The 19,528-nt window shown below is 43.1% G+C and overlaps 1 protein-coding gene across 1 annotated transcript in view; it reads right to left on the reverse strand.

Moving 5' to 3' along the window:
- Positions 1–19,528, reverse strand: part of LOC145343931 (N-acetyl-beta-glucosaminyl-glycoprotein 4-beta-N-acetylgalactosaminyltransferase 1-like) — a 720,751-nt gene that overhangs the window by 595,379 nt on the left and 105,844 nt on the right. The window lies entirely within an intron of this gene.

Here is a 19,528-nt window from a genome sequence, read left to right on the forward strand (position 1 = left end):
AGGGTTGTATGGTGTTGTGGTCACTGTTCTCCTGAAGGCTGGGTAGTTTACTGCATACAATGGTCTGTTTAAGGTTGTGCAGTGTTTGAAGGCAAAAAGTGGGGATGTGGGGATGGCCTTGGCAAGATGTTCGTCTTCATTGATGGCATGTTGAAGGTTCCGGACAGCACTGGACGAAGAAGGGTACTCTGTCTGCTGTGTCCCGTGTTTGTCTTCTGAAGAGGTGCGGTTTTTCACTGTGAGGCATCAGAACTGTCGATTGATGAGTCGAGCGCCATATCCTGTTCTTCTGAGGTCATCTTTCAGCAGCTGAAGGTGTCTGTTGCAATCCTCCTCATCTGAGCAGATCCTGGGTATACAGAGGGCTTGTCCATAGAAGATGGCTTCTTTAACATGTTTGGAGTGGAAGTTGAAGAAGTGGAGCATCATGAGGTTACCGTGGGCTTGCAGTACAGTGAAGTGCTGAGATGACCATCCTTGATGGAGATGCGTGTGTCCAAGAATGCAGCCGAAGAAGCTATATACACCTGTAACTCAGCCAACATTGTCTACCTGATACGCTGCAGGAAAGGATGTCCTGAGGCATGGTACACTGGGGAGGCCATGCAGAGGCTATGACAACGGATGAATGAACACTAAGAGAAATGGGCTAAGAGTAGTGGGCGAGAAGAGGATTGGGAGAGGTTTAAATGTCAACAAAGATTGACAAAGAAGTTGATAAAGAAGGGTAGGAGAAACTATGAAGCTGGGCTAGCGCTTAATATAAAAAAGGATAGCAAGAGTTTTTATAAATATATAAAAAGGAAGAGGCTGGCTAGGGTGAATGTTGGTCCTTTAGAGGATGAGAAAGGGGACCTAGTGGTAGGGGATGAGGATATGGCTAAGGTATTGAATAACTTTTTTGTTTCTGTCTTCACGGAGGAGGACGTGAATAATTTGCCGGGTGTTAGCGATGGAAAGGTGGTAGGACTGGAGGGTCTTAATGACATTACTGTTACTAGAGAGGCGGTGCTCGACAGACTGGAGGGGCTGATTGTGGACAAGTCCCCAGGACCGGATGGAATGCATCCGAGGGTTCTGAAAGAAATGGCGGAGGTGATAGTGGATGCCTTGGTGGTTATTTTCCAGACGTCGCTGGATTCCGGGGAAGTGCCGGATGATTGGAAAACGGCTAATGTTACGCCGTTGTTTAAGAAGGGTGCCAGGCAAAAGGCGGGGAATTATAGGCCGGTTAGTTTAACGTCTGTGGTAGGTAAAATGTTAGAATCTGTCATTAAGGAGGAAATTGCGAGGCATCTTGAAGGGAATTGCTTGACAGAGCAGACGCAGCACGGTTTCATTAAAGGGAAGTCGTGTCTGACAAATTTACTGGAGTTCTATGAGGATGTGTCTAGGGCGGTGGATAGAGGAGAGCCGGTGGATGTGGTCTTTCTAGATTTTCAGAAGGCGTTTGACAAAGTACCTCACAAGAGGTTATTGCAGAAGGTCGAGGGACATGGAGTTGGGGGTAGGGTGTTAGCGTGAATAGAGGATTGGTTGTCAAATAGGAGGCAGAGAGTGGGGGTCAACGGGTGCTATTCGGATTGGCGGATGGTGACTAGTGGAGTGCCCCAGGGGTCGGTGCTGGGGCCTCAGCTATTTACCATTTATATAGATGATCTGGAGGAGGGAACCGAGTGTAGGGTGTCGAAATTTGCTGATGACACCAAGATTGGGGGAATGGCAAATTGTGCGGAGGGTGTGGTGAGTCTGCAGAAGGATCTAGATAGGCTGGGCGAATGGGCCAGGAAATGGCAAATGGAATTTAATGTTGGCAAGTGTGAGGTGGTCCACTTTGGTAGGAAGAATGGTAGGAAGGACTATTACTTACGGGGCGAAAAACTGCAGCAGGCGACGGTGCAGAGGGACCTCGGGGTCCTTGTGCATGAGTCGCAAAAACCCAGCTTGCAGGTGCAGCAGGTGGTCAGGAAGGCGAATGGGATGCTGGCCTTCATAGCGAGGGGGATTGAATATAAAAGTAGGGAGGTCTTGCTGCAGCTGTATAGGGCATTGGTGAGGCCGCAGCTGGAGTACTGTGTGCAGTTTTGGGTGCCGCACCTGCGCAAAGATATTTTGGCCTTGGAGGGAGTGCAGAGGAGGTTTACTAGGCTGATACCGGAGTTGAGGGGGTTGAGCTATGAGGAGAGGCTGAATAAACTGGGCTTGTACTCGTTAGAGTTTAGAAGAATGAGGGGAGATCTCATTGAGACGTATAAGATGATGAATGGGATGGATAGGATAGAGGTGGAGAGAGTCTTCCCGCTCAAAAAAGACAGTAGGACTAGGGGGCACAGCCTCAAGATAAAAGGGGGGCGGTTTAGAACAGAGTTGAGGAGGAACTTCTTCACTCAAAGGGTGGTGAATCTCTGGAATTCTCTGCCCACTGAAGTGGTGGAGGCTGCCTCGCTAAATATTTTTAAGACGCGGGTTGATGGGTTTTTGATAAGAGAGGGGATTAAGGGTTATGGGGAGAGGGCGGGAAAGTGGAACTGAGCAGCGACAGATCAGCCATGATCTTATTGAATGGCGGGGCAGGCTCGAAGGGCTAGATGGCCTACTCCTGCTCCTATTTCTTATGTTCTTATGTTATTAACGCTGCTCCACAATAACCAGGCAAGTCTGTTCTCTTCCTGTTGGGGAACACTGCAACGGTCATGGGCATTCAGCCTCTGATCTTCCAGTAAGTGTTCTCCAAGGCAACCTTCATGACACATGACAACACAGAGTCGCTGAGCAGGGACTGATAGCCAAGTTCACACACATGACAACAGCCTCAGCCGGGATCTTGGGTTCATGTCACATTATCTGCAACCCCCACAACTTGCCTGGGCTTGCAAAATCTCACTAACTGTCCTGTCTGGAAACAATACACATCTCTTTAACCTGTGCTTAACCCTCTCTCCACTCACATTGTCAGTACCTTTAAGACTTGATTACCCTTAAAGACTCATTATTTTGTAAATTGAGTTTGTCTTTATATGCCCTGTTTGAGAACAAAGCTCCCACTTACCTGATGAAGGAGCAGCACTCCAAAAGCTAGTGGCTTGTGCTACCAAATAAACGTGTTGGACTTTAACCTGGTGCTGTGAGATTCCTTACTGTGTTTATCCCAGCCCAATGCCAGCACCTCCACACAGTGTCACCATGTCTCTGCAAGTTTGTGTCCAGCAAACCAGGAGATCTGCATTTGATGTCATATGATAACAGGAGTTAAAGTGGAAGTTTATTTCCTCACCCAGTTTCTAGACGGAAGCCTGAAGATGAATTGACTATAATGAAATTATAAGTTAGTTGACTCACTAAGTCCTGAGTGCTAATCAAATTATAATAATTAAAGCAGCAAACAATACAAGAGACTTGGACATTGCAAGCACATCTCTGGCCTGCAAAGCAATGCATATGCTGCATTTTCTTCTATTCTTTCATGTTATTTGGGTATCATTGGTTAGGTCAGCTTTTAATACCTATCCCTAATTGATCCTGAGAAAGGTAGTGGTGAGCCACTTTCTTGAACCATTGCAGTTGACATGATGTAGGTACAGCCATGGTGCTCTTAGGAAAGGGGTCCCAAAATTTGGAACAAGTAATAGTGAAGGAACAACAATATAATTCTAAGTCAGGATAACAAGAAGCTTAGAGGAGAACCTGCAGATTCCATGCAACAGTTGTCTTTGACCTTTTAGGTGGCAGGGGTCATGGCATTAGAAAATGCTGCTGGATGAACCTTGTGGAACTGCTGCAGTGCATCTTATAGATGGTACATACTGCTGCCACTTCGCATTGGTGGTGGACGGAGTGAATGTTTAAGGTGGTGGATTGGAGGCCAATCAAGTGGGATGCTTTGCTTCAGATGGTGTTTAGTTCTTGAGTGTTGTTGCAACTGCACACATCCAGGCAAGTGGAAAATATTCAGTTACACTCCGGATTTGTGCCTTGTAGGTAGTGGACAGGATATGGAGAGATAAAGACAATGACTCTCCGTTAAAAAAAACCAGAGGGGGTCGATCTTATCAAAAAAAAATCTAAGTGCTGAGCAGCTGTGAAAATAGGAGTGAATTGCACCTTTTTGTGGTGAGTTAAAATTCAATCTTATCACATTCTGAGAAGAAAATGAAGCAAGATCTGTTTCCCACCATCAGAGGGCAGGGTAGGGCCTAAGCATGCTGAAAGCTGGCTGTCTGCAGCAGAAGGTGCTATTGCACATGCACAGAGATCTGTCACTGCCTTGCCCCAGCTACAGCTGGTCTCCATGGTCAATCACCTTCTCTTCCCCCCCCAACTTTCCCGGTTGTGCTCTGCAGCCACTACTCTCCACCCCACTTGCATCAATCATTCCCTCCCCACCCTCCTGCATAGACCGGCCTGATTAACCATCCACTCCCCAGCCTCCTGATCCCTGTTGCAGATATGTAGCACTTATTCCTCCCCCTTAATCCCAGTTGTAGAGTGTGCATCATTCCCTGCCTGTCTCCACCTTAGGCCCTGCTTCTTCAGGCCCTAAGTCTCCAAGTACAGCCTGGCCTCTCTAGCCCTGCCCCCTTGACACTGCCCGGTGCTCAGTGGGCACTGCCCAAGGAGCACCCCCTCCCTTGCCCTTGACCTTCCGGGGGTGCATCAATAGCCTCCAGTTCTACCAGCGAAGCCATCATGACAGGTCTCCGTAGATGGGAACCATATATGATACTCACCGATGAGAATCTTTTCCAGCGAGGCCGCTAAGCCAAGTGAGCCTGGACAACTGCATCTTACGCTCACTTGTAATATTTAAATTCTGGATATCTGGTGTCAGTAAGATCGCAGGAGGCAGGGAATCAGGCACAAATCCGTTTTTCAACTCTCTCACGTTCTTACTGGCTTGCCCCATCCATCGATGTCCAGGATGAGAGAGTAAGTTCATCCCTGGAGTGTTTCCCTTGGTGTTAGCAATGCTTCCCCACCCCTAACCACATTTAGGGGGAAAGAAAATCCCCTATGGGAAACACACCAGCCAGCCTGGCCTCCTGGAGATCCGGGTACACCTCTTAAAGGCCATCCCGCTCTCAGCATTCCCCACTAGACTCACCTTCCCCCCACAACAGACTTAGCAAATACGGACTGATAAGGGGAGCATGCACAACAGCTCAGCAGAGAGGGCCATCCTCTTCCCTAGGCCACTAAAGAAACAGTTCATCCTTTTGCCCTCCCCCCGAACACTGCCCCCCACCCACTATACCATGCAAGCATGAGGATGACCTGACACCACCCCCCTTCAAGTAAGAGGCCTCACCCCCCCCACCCCTCCACAAGACACTTAATATGGAGTCTCTTCAGATCCGATTCCTTTTTATGCTACCCCCCTCCCCCATGGTAATGCCATCCTTGCACTATCTCCTGTGGTTAAGAACAAACATGTTTATAAACATAGGTTAGAAAAGAGGAAGTGGAAGCTCCTGCATGCTGTGAAATAACCTGGACTTGTCAATCAGAAAAGGCTTGTTTATAAACACTGTGGTTAGAAAAAAGGAAGTATTCTAGATATATTCAACCACGAAGGGAAACAAAAATAAACAAAGCTCCTACTGCTGTGTAATAGCTTGAACCTGTCAATCAAGAGGCTGAATAAAGATACTAGATTGTTAAATTTAATGTAACCAAAGCTTTTCAAAACATTTGAGCTTTCTACGAAGGTTCAGAGATAGAAGAAAAGTGCAGTGTTCAAAAATGGGGCCAAGTGAGCAGCTGTAGTGAAAAGAGGAAATACTAGCAGCTTACTGGATTGTATCAACAATGAACTGTTCGATCAACTCTGCAGATCCAATCAGAGCAGTTGCAAGTGCTGCAGCTTCAGTTCATACAGGCTAGAAAAAGGGAATCTCCTGAGTAAAACTGACATCTCCTATAGGTCAGTGGGCAAAGGGGTCTGTTCACATTTGGAGCTTCTGAGAGAGGGTATCAGAACCTCTTCTGTAGAATGGAGTGCTGCGGTGGTCCATTGGCTTTCAGGTGCCCAGAGCGCATGGATATTAAAGTGACCAGCCCACATTGAAGGTTTCGCAGTACATAGATAAGAATGAAGATTTTTACAGAAAGTTGCCTGAGATTACCATGCTAAGAGCAATGTCCACTTTTCCCATGGCTAGAAGGGACAGTCCGGATTCATCCCCTGTGAGAATCCCAAGGTCAACCCCTTCCCCTCAGCTCGAGCTCACCCAACTCCCAAGTCCCATGGGGGACCCTCCCTCTGCAGCCTAGTAGCAGTTGAGGGCTGCATGGGCACAGAACCTACCTCCACCTCAGAGCCCAAGATACCACATCCAGTCAGGACCTGTACTGTTTGGTATCTGTTGGGCTTTCCACTGGGTGGGGAAAGGGTGGCAGCATACCAGGAGGCCAGAGGATCTGGCCTCAAACCTGGTAATAAGATGTTAATTTGATTTTAAGTGTACTCAGGGCGGGTGGGAACTTGATCAGGGCCATGAGGCAGGCTGGTAGAATCGCTTGACACTTGGCGTGATTCCCATTTTGGCCTTCATGCCAGGACTGATCCCGCCTGCAGCTAGCAGGAGCGAACAATCGGCCCCAGAAAGTGAGTTGTTTCGCCACAGAATTCCCAGCCTTTGACTTGGTCTTGTAGCCACAGTATTTATAAGACTGGTCCAGATCAGTTTCTGGTCAACGATAATCTCCAGGCGGTAACAACGAATATCCAAAGGGTGAGAAACAGAAAGCAGTACACAACTCATATTTATTGCTAAAACAACAATTCCCTAAAGAAAGGTTATAATTCCACAACAGATGGCACCAATAGGAATGTTAAAATGATCAGCAAAGAAATTTCAAATCCACAATTATTTTCTCTGAAATATCCTGTTCTCTTTAAAAAATACAGATTTATTTATAAATATCAGGGTAAGAGATGAACAACAAGGGAACCTGTTCAACATTCAGTTGATATGCAGCTGGGGCTGTCAGAGTCCAAGACAACAAACTGAAATCACAACGTGGAGAAGCAACATGCTGAGTAATGCATTTGGAGGGTGTGCAGAACTCAGGTTCAGTAGCATTACACATTGGGTGCTTTGGCTTATGGGCAGCCCAATGACATTAGAAAGTACATTGTGCACCATCTGGACATGGTCTTTGTGCGCAACACAATTAAGAGCTTAACATTCTTGCACGTCTGCAATGTTTGTCACAGGCAGCTGAGCCTTTTTGGTCTGGAAACTTCCATAAAATATGACTACAACAGCCAAATAGAGAACGTTGTCTCTCTAGGCCAAACAAAACTAAAGGGAAGACTTCCATTTATGTGGGGACTTTGACAATCCCAGGACATTTCCGAATGGCTTTCCAGCCAATTAAGTGGGGTTTTTTTTGAAGGATGGTGGATAATGTTGAACATGAACTTGGCAATTTTTGCACATCAAGGTCTCGCAAACAGCAATGGGACACTAACCAGAACAGACCCCTGTCTACATCAAGGGAACAAAGTAGAAATAGTTGAGAGCTTTCATGTTTTTAGGTGTCCAGATTACCAACAACCTGTCCTGGTCCCCCCATGCTGACACTACAATTAAGAAATTCCACCAATACTTCCACTTCCTCAGAAAACTAAGGAAATTCAGAAAACTAAGGAAATACAACTCTAGCCAACTTTTACAAGTTCACCATAGAAAGCATTCTTTCTGGTTGTATCACAGCTTAATGTGGCTCTCGCTCTGCCCAAGACTGCAAGGAGCTACAAAAGGTTGTCAATGTAGCAGAATCCATTGACTGTCTACACTTCCCGCTGCCTCAGCAAAGCTGCCAGCATAATTAAGGGCCCCACGCACCCCAGACATACTTTCTTCCACCTCCTTCCATCAGGAAAAAGATACAAAAGTCTGAGCTCACATATCAATCGACTCAAGAACAGCTTCTTCCCTGCAGCCATCAGACTATTGAATGGATCTACCTCGCACTAAATTGATCTTTCTCTACACTCAAACTATGACTGGAACACTTCATTCTGCACCCTCTCCTTTCCTTCTCTATGAACGGTATGCTTTGTCTGCATAATGCACAAAAAACAATAATTTTCACTGTAAATACACGTGACAATAATAAATCAAATCAGTTCTTAACTAAGTACAAATGGTTTGGCAGTGCAATTAATGATGCTGTCAAACATGTAAATCTCTCTGATTATGTACTGTCTAAAAGTGAAGAGCTTGTTCTTGTGCTTGGTTTCAATTTTGGTGTGCCTTTGTCCCACATTAAACAGGAAGAGTTCAATCTGTTATGCTCCCAGCTATCCCACCACAGACTACTGAAGACACTGAATCCTTGAAAGCCTATCTAGCTGGTATAGTGCACATTGCAGAATAATGATCAACTTGGCTGAGCTTCATATGCAATGCAAATTGTGGACAAAGGTCTTGTCCAGTGGTGCACAGTGTTCTTTTGAATGATCAGATATACACAACAGATTCTCAGTTAATATATTGTCCCAATTTCCTCATTGTATTAAATATGGATTGCATTTCTTTTGCAGTTAAAAAAGGAGCAGCCTTTTCCATGGAAATATGTCTCACACAGAGGCAAATTATTCTGTCTGATGTTCAGTACAGTATTTTATGCTGAGCCGCATGTTCTAAAATGTAATCTATCAGTAGTTGGAAGTGAAATAATTATTGACCTCCTTTTATCTACTACATGATAGAACACCACAGTAGCCATTCTTTTCCAAGCTTATTTTGTATTAAAATGTGAATAAACCACAATGTTTACATCCATCCACGTGAAGTCTTATTTTAGCAATGCCCGGTGCATGGGGCCAGATTTAAGTGCGCTCGTGTACAAATGGATTCAATAAGCAACTGAACAATGGCAGAAGTTACATTAGCTCTGGCTGTCACATCAAATTAGATGCAATATCGAGCAAAAAGAAAAGCCAACAATGGGTTTTAAAATTAGGCAGCACTTAGTTATATCCCTAGTTCACTGAAAGCCCAGAGTACATGGTGCTCTATTGTTAGTCTTTGCTTCCAACTTTTTACTGACTGATTAGCACACTCCCTGTCTATACCAGCGGCACTTCCTGGAGCTATTTCAGCACTAAATGAATATTGCATACTGTTCATTAAATGTCCTTTCGTATTCTGACAGTGCCATCTGAACTCAAGGCAACCATAACAAAGACACAGTGAACGTCAGAGCACAATGAAAAACTCTCCAAGTGCAAAATTCACAAAAAAAATTCAACAATTGCACTACAATTGTTTGTTTCATTACACATCCCTGAGATGGGGAGACAAGAAGAAATGTTTTTTATACAGCAAGTTGTTGCAGTGCTGACTGAAAGGGCAGTATAAGCAAATTCAACAATAACTTCCAAAAGAGATCTGGTTAATACCTGAAGGGGAAACCTGTAAGTCAAAGGGATAGAAAGAAAGTCAAAAAGACAGAAAGGGATAGAAAGACTTGCACTTTTCTAGTGCACTTCATGACATCAAGCACATCAGTACACCTTTTGAACTGCAAAGTACTGCTGAAGTGCAATCAATGTTGTGGCTGTAGGAAACTCAGCAGCCATTTTGCATACAGCAAGATGTCACAAACAGCAATGTGATCATGATCAGTTAACCTCATTTATGTGGTGCTGATTGAGGGATAAATATTGGCCAGGACACTGAGGATAACTCCCCTCCTTTTCTTCAAAATAGTGCCATGGAACATTTTATGTCTATCTGGAAGCCCAACAGGAAGTGGAATCTTTCACCCTCCATGGAAAGTTTGGTGGCAGGGGGACATTAAATTTGGTAGTGGGTAGGGACCACCAGTGGCCTATCAAGAGCCTGATTGGCATCTCTCTGCAGCACAGGATTCCACCTAGGGTCTTGTTTGCATGGCTCACCTGAAAAATGGCACCTCCAACAGTGCTGCACTTGCACTGATGTGTCAGCCTGGATTTTCCTTTTGTGCCCAAGTCCCATCATGACCCTCACATTCAGAGGCAAGAGTGCAACTAAGTGACCTATGAGTAACACGGAGCTGATAGAATGAATGGCCTCTGCACTATATGATTGCACTATATGATTGCACAATTTTATGTATCTACAATCTGTCACTTAAAAAACACATAGGCAGCATCAGCAATAAACAGGGAACTTAATTTATTTAAAAACTGAAACAAAACAGGTTGTTAAAAAGGCAAAAAAATTAGCAATCAAATCTTTTTTCTCATGAACATAAGTTGCATTATCAAAACCACTATAAACATAACATCATTTTCACGTGATGTCACTGCAGCCATACTCAGCACAGGTGTTGCATTCACAGTTATTACCTTTCCCCTGTTTAACATCCAGTTTCCTTCAAGCTGCAGTCTTTGAAGCCATGAGCCATCGACATGAGATATGCTGAAATGCACGCTGTTGTACAGATTGCAAGTTCAGCTTAATTAGATTTTCTGAAAGAATAGCTCAATATGACCAGCCATGCTACACTATAACATTACTTAAGATACATTTTATTTCCTCACATTAATATTTAATGCCATTAATCTGGCAATAGGTCTCTCCTGTGCTACCCTCTTCATCCTTTTTTAAAATGGAGTTAAAATCCTCTGACTTAAATCATGAACATTTAAACATCTAAATGCAATTCAGTTGTTTGATGTCCCTCTCTTGGTGATAATGAAGGAGGTTTGACTACCTTTAGTTTTATTGTTCTACCTTTCCATTCTCTATGGATTCCCTCATTAATGATGTTGCAGGTGGCATCTCAGCAATGCTCCCTGTTTGATTCCCTTTCAACCCACAAAATCACCCTGGCAAGCAGCATCTTTGGAAGCATCATCATTTTGCACTTGCATGGGAAGTGCACGTTCACAGTTTCACATGCTGGGGTTTAGAGAGCGCTTATTTGCTGCCTGGATTTTTAAAAAAATGTGCTGCTAGCTTGGGGAAATGTATTTTAATTTGAAAACTAATTAGCCACTAATACATATCATGTTGCTATTGCTGCAAAGTGAATGGAAGCAGAATGGGCTGGAAATCTCTTCTCTCAGTTGGATTTACAGGTCTTGATTCAAACATCTGAAACAAGCCTAAACCTGGTCCTTGCTTCCCAGAATCAAATGCACCCATAATCTGGCATTGTTTGACAGTAAACTGACTGTGTCGATATTGCACAGATGACAGAAACAAAGAGGTAAACATCATGGGTTAATTTTACAGGGGAACATATTGCACAGTCCAATGTAATGTAGCAATGGAATGAGATCCTTAAGTGACCACCAATTGTCCACTTAAGGGCTTCAATAGGCCTTTGGGTGGGACGAACCTCACCCAAAAACACGTGAAAACGCGCGAGATTATGTCAGGCGTGCATCCTGATGTCAGTGCACAATGAACATAAGAACATAAGAAATAGGAGCAGGAGTAGGCCATCTAGCCCCTCGAGCCTGCCCCGCCATTCAATAAGATCATGGCTGATCTGTCGCGGCTCAGTTCCACATTCCCGCCCTCTCCCCATAACCCTTAATCCCCTTGCCTATCAAAAACCTATCAACCCACGTCTTAAAAATATTGAGCGAGGCAGCCTCCACCACTTCAACGGGCAGAGAATTCCAGAGATTCACCACCCTTTGAGTGAAGAAGTTCCTCCTCAACTCCGTTCTAAACCGCCCCCCCCTTTATCCTGAGGCTGTGCCCTCTAGTCCTACTGTCCTTTCTGAGCAGGAAGAGCCTCTCCACCTCTATCCTATCCATCCCATTCAACATCTTATACATCTCAATGAGATCTCCCCTCATTCTTCCAAACTCTAACGAGTACAAGCCTAGTTTATTCAGCCTCTCCTCATAGTTCAACCCCCTCAACTCCGGAATCAGCCTAGTAATGGTTGGTGAGTGCACAAGAGTTGGAAGCCCACCAACAATTAAGCAGGAGATTTAGAAATTTAGCAGATTATGGAGACAATTGGAAGAAATTCTACATTGCCTGTCTGCTTTGGTGTTTGGGCTAACTGGCCAGGTGGTCTTTACATTTTAGCCGCAATCTTTATCCATGGTGGGATGGAATGTCAGGACTGAAATAAATTTGAAACAGTTGTCTGGGGACCAAAGTATGTGCCTTGACACTCAATGCATAATTTTCCATCGCAGTTTATTTTCCACAGGTCTGTGGATACCTGAGCCAGCTGTGCAGCGGCTGCCTCCCAAGCATTTTGGAAGCGTCAGCCCACAGCCTATTTAATCCTTTTTGCAAACTCATGCACTGGATCACAGAAATTCAAGTTGCATTGAACATAACTTGTGTTGAAAATTCTGTGATCTTCTGTGCCTGTTAAGCCAATATCGGGAGATCTGTGTCAAAAAAACACAATTTTGAAAATGCTTTTGACAATTTTTGAAAAATGCAGAGGTTGCAACAAGTTCTGAAATCATAGGCCGGTGGGTTATTTAAAATTGATCAGGATAATGGAACTGAACATTATATTAGAATCAAGGCACTAGTGTTTCTTATAGAGAATTATTGCCCTCAGCAATAATTGCCCTCAGAACTGCTGAAGCATTTGATGTATAGAATTCTGTGAGTAGGCTATCTCAGTGTCATGCAACCTGCTGGATTTCCATAGGGGTCATGTTTTTCTGCCTCTTCCGGTACAAAGCATGTTTAAAGGATGGTTGAGTAGTGGATGAGGCAAGTTTATTCTCTTTTTCATTTGTCCCATGTCCCAAGGGGACAAGGCACATAATAAAAACAATCTGGGCCATTCCACAACAATACACTTCCTTTCAATCATGAGTTGATCCTACCCATTTAATCACATGTGGAAAAGTTCCACAATAATGCCCCTTAATCCCCAGAGATATTCAAGCAAACTGCACAACATCCCACAGGTTTATTATTTAAGCCTACAGAGAATAGTTCTTAATCATTCTCTCTGCCCAATCAAAGGAGCCATCATAATCCATGGAGCACTTGATCGTGTCAGCCTATACTTATCCATGTAACCTTCAATACATTTCCCAACCAGACAGATATCCAAATATTTACAGCAGTTAAATTAATGTAACATTAACTGCTTTTGCTGGGAACCTTTTCCTGATACTCACTGATAACAAAGAACAAAGAGCAACACAGCACAGGAAACAGGCCCTTTGGCCCAACGAGCCCACGCCGCCATCTCAACAATGTATTTTTCCTATACCTCCCTTGACCCATGTCTATCCTTATGGTACCCCCATTGGAAACCAGAATCAGGGGAGAATAATTTAGGGACAATACGTTTCACCAATCAGCCTAAGAGCACATCTTTGGGGTGTGGGAGGAAACCAGAGCACCCGGAGGAAACCCACACAATCACAGGGAGAATACGCAAACTCCCACAGACACTGGCCCAAATCCATGTATCTGCACAGCTAGCAGTGATAGTCACTGAGCTGTTGTGGTGCCCATCTGCTGGTCCAGTTTTAAGCATACACAAATGACACAAAGTACTAGCCACTCTCGAAACATCCAAGAGCAGCCCACGCATGACCCACCGTGTGCATGCCCCTGATCTGTGGCGATGAACAATCTTCCAATTACTTAAAGCTTCTTGATTTTCAATTTCTATCCTCTGTTCTGCACCCATAGTCAAAGTACAATTGCTCTTATATTGATGCCTCTCAACATTTTAAAGTACAGCGCAGTATAGGCCCTTTGGCCCTCAATGTTGCGCCGAGCTATGTTTGAACCCAAGATCAAGCTATCCCACTCCCTATCGTTCTGGTTTGGAGCATACTTCCCCATGGCTTCCATCTCCAAAGCTGTCGTTACATCCAGTTATTGCTTACATTCTCTTATGTATATCTTTTTAAAGGTAGAGCGACTAAAATGTATGCACATCGGTAAATTTTCAGCCTGTGAATATGGCCTAATCAGTGATCTACATCTATGATGGCTTGTTTGATTGCAAAGCAGGCAATGCTCTAGAAGTATTGAATTTCCTTGTCTGATCACCTGCTTAGCCAGTACTTCTGGCCAACCTAGCCCCCAACATCCTTCCCAACCTCAGCAAGCTCTCAAAGGAGTGTACAGTGCCAGGAGCCTGCTAAGCATATGGGAACACAGGAATTCAGAGCACAAATATGCAATTCAGCCCATCAAGCCTGCTCCATCATTCAGTCAACTCATGGCTGAATTAAAATGAAGTTGACAGAAGTAAATTGGACAGAATAATCAGGGGAGCTATCTTGCCATGTTTCTGTCAAAAAACCTGCCACAGAGGAAGATCTAAGCCCAAATCTCTCAAAAGTTGCCCAGTTATTCTCATCCTACTTATTTACACTGATCATCCTCATCTGAAATTTGAAACAATTTATAGCATCCAGCAAAATAAATACTTTTTTAAATTCTTTTAGCCAGCATTTATTGCCCATCCCTATTTGCCCTTGAGGGGATATTTAACAGTCAATGACATTGCTTTGGATCTGGAGTCACAGAGTCAATAACACTACACCACTGCTTTCCCGTAATAGCTCAATGAAGCCTACTTGCTCTGACAGTAGATTACAAGTTCAAGCATCAGTGCAGACTTGAGCACACAATCTAGGCTGATGCTACAGTGCAACACTGAAAGAATGCTAAACTATTGAAGGTGCTTTACAATAAGATGCTAAATGAAGCATCATCGGCAGACGACTACCGAGACCAGCACACAGATAAAGGCCAATATCTGCTTGGGTACTTGCCGGTCACGCAAAGTTAAGTCAAGATCTTGTATTGGATTTGAATTCTAGTATTTTCTGTAAGATAACTTATTGTTGGTCGGATGGGTGATTATTGATTGTGCGGGTTTAAATAAATATTGGTTGTACTAACAAGACGTCTACTCGTAGTTATTTGTCCACCGTATAAGGGTTAAAACAGACTGTGCGGCAGGCAACAGTATGCTATGCAAAGTGTAATTAGTTGGTTTCAGCCTAGGAAGAAGTTACCGCTGTAGAGAATGTTAGTACCACAAGGTAAGAATTTAAAACTTATTCTAATAAAGTAGACTTTCTAGACAGAAGGCTAATGTGGATACATTAGTATGAAATTACTTGAGCAGAGGAAAGATTAATAATTATATAAAATCCATCACTACCATTTTTAGAAAGCATTTTTCCCAAAACTTCACCTAGTAAGAAAAAAAAGTGATCAAAAGGTCTCTGATAAGAAAATGGCATTTGATTTCCCTCTGACGATAGTGAAAGTTGGGATTATGGAATAGTCATTTATCCTTTATATTCATAAGAGTTCAGCGATAAGGAAGTATAGAGACATCTAATTAATAACCTTTGTAATCAAAGCATTGATATAACTCATTATATTGGTAACAGGCTCATTAAGCATCAATAAGTGTAATATGCTGCTGAGGGAGCCTCAGGGAGTTGCTGCAGTGTGTCTTCTATATGTTACACAGTGATGGAGGGAGTAAATGTTGAAGCTGTGGATGGGATATCAATCAAGCAAATTGTGTTGCCTTGGATTGTGCAAGACTCTTCAGTGTTATTGTAGCTGCACTCATCCAAGTAAATGGAAAGTATTCCATCAAGCCCCTGACTTGTGCCTTGTAAATAGTGGACAGTACTTAGGATGTTAGAAGGTGAGTTATCCTCCACAGAATTCCCAGTCTCTGATCTTTTCCTGTGGCTAGAGTATATACATATACTGGTCCAATTAAGTTTCTGGTCAATAGTATCCACAGGCTATTAATAATGGGGGATTCAGCGATAATCATACTGTTGAACATCAAGGGGATATGATCAGATTCTGTCCTGTTGGATATCATTGTTGCCTGGCACTTGTGTGGCACAAATGTTGCTTGCCACTGAATAGTCCAAGTCTGAATATTGGCCAGGTCTTGTTTACATGTTGACATGACTGCTTCAGTTTCTGAGAAGTCACAAATGGGGTTGAATACTGTTCCAATTATCCACAAAAATCGAGGGAACATCAATGATGAAGCAGCTGAAGATGGTTGAAACTAGGACATTATGCTAACAAACTCCTACAGTGATGTCCTGAGACTGAGATGCTTAACTTTCAAAATTCACAACCATTTTTCTTTGTGTGAGATATGATTCCAACCAGAGGAAGTCTTTTACCTGATTCCTATTGACTTCAATTTTGCCAGAGCTTCTTGATGTCACACTTGGTTAAACGCTGCCTTGATGTCAGTCGCAGTCATTCTCACTTCACCTCTGGGATTCAGTACTGTAATCTAAGTTTGGGCCAAGGTTGTTATGAGGTCTGAAGCCAGATGACTCTGGCAGAATGCAAACTGAGCATCAGTGAGTAGGGTAAATACCACACTTTCCATCACTTCATTGATGATCAGGTGTAGATTGATGGGCCAGTAAATGGTCAGATTGTCCTTGCCTGCGTTTTGTGAACAGGACGTACCAGAGGAATTTCTACATGCTCTGGTAGATGCCAGTGTTGTAGTTACGTTGGAACAGCCTGCCCAGCGGCACTGCTCGTTCCAGAGCATAAATCTTCAGTACTACAGATGTGATGTTGTCAGGCCTTTTACAGTATCCAATGCCTTCAGCCATTCATTGATATCACATGCAGTGAATTGAATTGACTACAAACTGACATTTATGGTGCTAGGGCACCAAGAGGAGACTGAGACAGATCATCTACTTGGCACCTCTGGGTGAAAATAGCTATAAACTATTCAGTCTTGTTTTGTGCAGTGATGTGCTAAGCTCCCCCATCGTTGAAGATGAGATGTTTGTACAGCCTTCTTTCATTAGAAGTTGAATTTTGCACCACAATTGTGCACAACTGAATAGCTTTCACGTGTTCTGTTGAATGTGGGAATTGCTTAGCCCTGTCTTTCACTTTCACTTGTACTTCTTCCAAATAGTGTTCAACATGGAGATATTCATTAATTGGGAGATGGCAGAAGGTTGTAACGAGTAGGTTTTCTCTTCCAAGTTTGAACCGCTGTCATCAGATTTTATGCTTTAGGGAGTCAATGTTGAGAACTCCCAGAGCCACCCTTTCCTGACTGCATATGACTGCCCAACCTACAGGACATACCCAGGGATGGTGACGAAGGAGTCTTGGGCATTAATTGTAAAGTATGATTTAGTGTAGACTATGTCAGTGATAGCCCACCCTCCCAATTTTGGCACAATTCACCAGATATTAGTGAGGTGGACATTGCAGGAACATCTGGGCAGAGCGTGTTTTTGTTGCCTAGACCAATGTTGGGTGGCGTACCTGTTTTTATTTTTATTCAACTTCCTGTACAGGTTCAATACAACTGAGTGGCTTGCTAAGCCATTTTAGTGGACAGTTAATAGTCAACCACATTGCATTAGATCTGGAAGTCACACATAGGCTAGATGGGATAAGGATGGCAGATTTCTTACTCTGACAGACTGAGTGAACTAAATGAGTTTTTATGACAATCTACTGAAAGTAATTTTTAATTCCAAATTTATCAATTAATTGAATTTAAATGCTCTCAGCGCCAAGGTGGGATTTGAAGTCATGTTTTTGGAACAGTAATCTGGGCCTCTAGATTGCTAGTTCAGTAATATAACCACAGAGTTCCCATTCCTGTAGTTTCTAGAAGAATAATAATAGCGGACACATAAAAGAACCACCATCAATAAGTTCCTGTCCAAGTCGCACACCATCCTGACTTAGAAATATACCACCACTCTTTCACTATCACAGGGTTAAAATCCTGAAACTCTCTGCCTAATAGCACTGCGGATGTACCTACACCAGATGATATGCAGTGGTTCAAACAAGTGGTTTCCCACCACCTTATCAAGGACAGTTAGGGATGGGCAATAAATGCTGGCCTTGTCAGCGATACGCAAGTCCCATGAATGGAAAAAAGGTATCACCTTTACTGCTGAAGTTCCAAAGAGCCTTTATAGGGTTAATTAATATGGCTAATATCCCTAATACTGCATAATCATCAACAATATATGTGTGATTAGTACATGGCTAAGTTAGCCTGATACATCAGCAGCAATGTAACGATACTGCCCCATTCTCTCTACAGGCATGCCCATGGTTGTTTGACAGGCTCTTTATTTACCCATCTCTTGCTATTTATTACCAAGGTAGCTATTCATTACTCGCAATCTCCTTTTACATCCTGATTAGGTTGCACTATTCCTATTCATTAAAATTCCTCAGATATCTTCACACTTGGTTGGCAAAGCTCTGTACATTGTTGTGCATGATGTAGATATTCAGAGTACTTGCCATGCAAAAAAGTTTGTTAGGTATATCAGCCAAATAGCCCAATAAAGCCTGGAGAAAATGGTCAAGGAAATGGTGGTGGAACGAGGAATGTAGAATACTCCTCATTGAGTTTGCAGATTCTTTCTGCACATTTATCACAAGACAGGCATAAAGCAAAAACTGGGGGATACAGTGATCCCATCACTTCATGCAGCACTAGGAAGAAAAGCATATTCAATAGTCCAGCTTTGATGTACTTCATAATTGTGACAGCAGAAGTCTGCATATCTGGCAGTTCTTTTGGAAACACTTTTGTAGCTAGCACCTTCCTTTGTGTAAAATTGTGATGCCAAATCGCAGCATGTTGCAACAGCCTAGAAGTGTCCTAGAAGTTTGCCATCCATAATCTGTCCACGCAAATACTGATACTAATATTCCACTCCATGTTTTTATTTGTAATGTACCACTCCTCAGCAGTAGTGCTCATTGAGGCGGAACAGCAAAAGGTAAACTTCTTTTGGATCTCAAATCAACTTACCTATTGAACAAAAAACGTTATGTGTGCTGCAATTGCAGAGACAGCACTTTGACCATCAATTTGTAATGCAAGAATAATTCTCCAACTCTATAGCTTGAAGTAGCTACACCTCAAAGTCTCCTGCCATACCAGAAATCTTGCTGCAAACCATATTAGCAGATACTGGGATGAGACTTCACTGCTCAGCAATTTCCCTTCCATGCACTATTGATGCCATTTCATCTGCCTCTAGCATGCAGTACAAGATTTTCACCAATCATTAAGTTTTTCCACTTCTTGCTATTTCTTATGGGTCAGTATGCGATGCTTTAAGTGCTTTGGCAAGGGTAGCACTACATACTTTGATCACTCACCCTTGTCTTTTCAGTTGAAAGAGTCTTCAATAAAAAAGAACACCTTGTGATCCACCTTGGAGGAAAGATTGATTTGTCTCCAAATGTCAATTTATTTCCCAGTTTCAAGTCATCCTGAACAAGAATCTTAGGACAAACAATACATTGTGATCAAAGTAGGAAGGATATTACTTCTTTTGCCTGCCTCTATTTGTTCCTTGCATGGGGTCAACATCATGAACAAAATACACCCTATTCTTTTAATATCATCTAATACTAAACTTCATGCTCATGTCCATTATACAGAAGAAGTCTCACAACATCAGGTTAAAGTCCAAAAGGTTTACTGGATAGCACAAGCCACTAGCTTTCAGAGCACTGCTCCTTCATCAGGTAAGTAGGAGTTCTGTTC

The sequence above is a fragment of the Carcharhinus amblyrhynchos genome, chromosome 6 (genome assembly GCF_965287045.1).
Source record: "Carcharhinus amblyrhynchos chromosome 6, sCarAmb.v2.hapA, whole genome shotgun sequence".
In the NCBI taxonomy this organism is placed as follows: Eukaryota; Metazoa; Chordata; class Chondrichthyes; order Carcharhiniformes; family Carcharhinidae; genus Carcharhinus; species Carcharhinus amblyrhynchos.